A 3106-nucleotide genomic window follows, 5' to 3' on the forward strand; every position below is an offset into this window, starting at 1 on the left:
CTTCTCTCAAATCAATAAACATATCCTCAGGTGAAGATTTTTTTTTTTTAATTATAGCAAGTTCTTGATCTAGGCAAAGGTCAAGTAAAGCAGAGAAAAAAGTCAATGGTTCTGGACACTTTTGATTTAAGTCAGCAACTATTTCCTGGGAGCACACTCTGTGAGGCACAGTATGAGGATACCAGTCAGCAGGAGAGCCGTGGTCCCAAGAGCACAGATCATCTAGTTAAAGACAATTATGGACACACTGAGTGGTGAGCTGCTTCAGGGGCATCTTTAGAAGCCAGCAGCATGGCAGAAGATATCAAGAACCAAATCAAGAACTATCAGATCCTTTTGACAGCAGCTTCCCCAACCAGAACCAGACCCGGAAGTGTTGGCAGACTACTGTAACTTCCACCGCTGTGAGAAGGCAGTGACCGCTGAAAGCGGTGATGTCTCTGTGTGCGAATGGTACTGGCATGTGTACAAGTCCCTCTGCCCCGTATCCTGGATACCTGGGATGACCGAGGGGCAGAAGGCATGCTTCCTGGAAAGAGCTGAATTGGCTCTGCCCTGTCTCCTCTGTCCTCCCCCCTTCTCCCAGGGAAGTAAAGGAGGACCTGGATACATCCCACCCTGGGATCCTGAATCATGGCTTAACTAATAAGGAATACTTGTTGGGAAAGTCCAAAGGAAAAAAAAAAAGGCAATTATCAAGTAGGTACCACAAGTGGGAAAGTATGATAAAAGTAATAAAGATATGGCACTGGATGCAACTGTCACTTTTTGAATTTGAGGACTATATAAACTCTGACGCCATATTTTTATTTTCTCAATCATGAGAATCGTTTTCCCTTACCTCTTTGGGATCATTTTCAAGAAGATAGATTTTATTGTATTTCCTCAGACCAACTGTAAACAAAATCTTTGAAAGGATCGTGCTATATCTTGTAGGACTTGGATCAGATTAAAGTAAAGAGACTTATAATAAAAGTCTCAAGACAGTGGTTGCAGGAGCTGATGCGCCTGCTTAACAACGCCACCGGAGACCCAGACTCCAATGATTCTGCCCAGCCCCCATCCTTCACCTTCATGCCTGTTGCCTCATGATTGATTGCAACATGATGGATGATGCCCTTCGGTCAGCATGTCTTCATTAGAGCAAGGAAGAAAAGGACGAGTAAGGAGAAATGCCACCCAATACCGACCCCTTTTATCGGAGAAGCCAGATTTTTCCAGAAATAACAACAGTTTTCCTCTTACATCTTCTTGATCAGAATGAAGTCACGTGATGAGCTCCTCTGCCTCAGGCCCCTGAGGAATTTGGGCAAATGAGGGAGTGAGCAAAGATTGGAGGGTGAGAGTTGAGAGAGGTCAGAGAATTCCTTCCCTGTTCCTGCCCCTTGTCCCCGTTCAGCTCTGCAGTTCTGGCAGGGGCCGAATCCTCTGATAACTACAGCTTCCGCTGGGCACCCTCCTCCGTGGCTCTAGCTCTCTCTGGACTCTCCTAACAGCACTCAGTCTCTTGCTTTTTCGGGCCTAGGGGTGGTAACAGACCCTTACTGTAGCTGGTCTCTTGGTGCCTTATTGATACCTTTAACCCTGCCCACATCTCTTTAAATAGACTCTTCATTAAAATATTTTTATTTGACCACCCGAGTAAAATTCTCTTTTATTCCAGGACTCCAACTGATCCACACAGATCTTTAACTGCAACAGCGGCTGGAAAAACAGGGACAGGAGAGCCATACTGACTCAGGCAAATTATGATCCACTGCCTGGAGCTGGGCACATGTCACCACAGGCAAATGTGTAATTAGGATGACAAAAAACAGCAGGGACATGGGGATTCCGTGGGTGCCTAACACTGTCTACTTCGCGTGATTTATAATTAGTGATACTTGAGAAAGCAACCTGAATGATTGTGTCTTTTTTCTTTTTCTTTCTTTTTTTTTTTTTTTGTAGCCCTCAGCTTACTCAGTGTCTGGCAAAATACATTTCTGCTAGTAAGTACATAATAATACCTTACTCTTATAGAAAGCTTTGAGGTCTACAGTACACCTTCACATATATTATCCCATTTGATCCTTGTAGACAGTCTTGTGAGTAAGGCAACGTGAGCACTTTTATCCCCATTTTACAGATTAATAAACAGAAATTCAGATAATTATGTGGTCACACAGCTAGTAAGTGGTGGAAGTAGAAAGCAACCACAGGTTATCTGACTCCAAAATCAGGCCCCCAGAGCCAAGTTCTGACCAATATGCCTGGCTGTGGATTCAGGGCACAAGGCCTAAACCAAGTGTTGGGTAGGGCCATGGAAAGAGAAAAGCAACGTCTTCCACGGCTTCTCTGACTCCCAGATGCCAACATCTACCAGCAGAGGAAATGAAGGACTCATGAGTTTCCCTTTAAAAACACAAATTCTGCTTCAACTGAAACAGTAAAACATGTGAGTTTTGAAATCTTATAAATGAAAAAAAAAATACAAAAACAACAACAAAAAAGAAATCATATAAACGAGCATTGTATTCATGGCTCTACCACTTACTAGTTGCATGACTTTGGGGCAATTTACTAACCCTAACCCTCCAGGAGCTTTATTTTCCTGTGCTACAAAAATGCAGATCCATCTTACTGTTGTCATTAGGTCTATATTAGATCATTTATGTAATGTGACTGGCTTTAACTTAAATGTAACATCTTACGTCCATAATTTTTATGATTATAAATTATTCTGGATTTTATAACAAATTTTTCGAAGTTTTGCATTTATTAGGAAATAGCATTCACATAGTAGTGCAGAGAAGCAAAGGAGTTTATCCAACAACTCTCAGATGGGATTGAACCTCAAAAATGACCCCATAGTTCCCACAGCTTCTGATCATTCACAAGACCCTGATAGCTGACATTGATATAGGTTTGCCATGTGACAGGTGTCACGAAGTAAATTTTAATGGTTCTCAACAGTTAGGGCTTTTTGGAAAAATTTTACTGGGACTCAGGTTAAGGGACAAGACTTGAAGTCCAAAAGATTATCGAATAAATAGAAAAAGATTAACTTCCCCAAAGGTATGTGTTTAGATTTCTAGGGACAGATGAAATCCAAAGTCACAGAGACCTT

The 3106-nt window shown here is 42.0% G+C and overlaps 1 pseudogene; it reads left to right on the forward strand.

Moving 5' to 3' along the window:
- The first annotated feature begins 291 nt into the window (after window positions 1–291).
- On the forward strand, window positions 292–646 carry LOC112319255 (cytochrome c oxidase subunit 6B1-like; annotated as a pseudogene).
- The last annotated feature ends 2460 nt before the right edge of the window (window positions 647–3106 follow it).

The sequence above is a fragment of the Desmodus rotundus genome, chromosome 11 (assembly GCF_022682495.2).
Source record: "Desmodus rotundus isolate HL8 chromosome 11, HLdesRot8A.1, whole genome shotgun sequence".
In the NCBI taxonomy this organism is placed as follows: domain Eukaryota; kingdom Metazoa; phylum Chordata; class Mammalia; order Chiroptera; family Phyllostomidae; genus Desmodus; species Desmodus rotundus.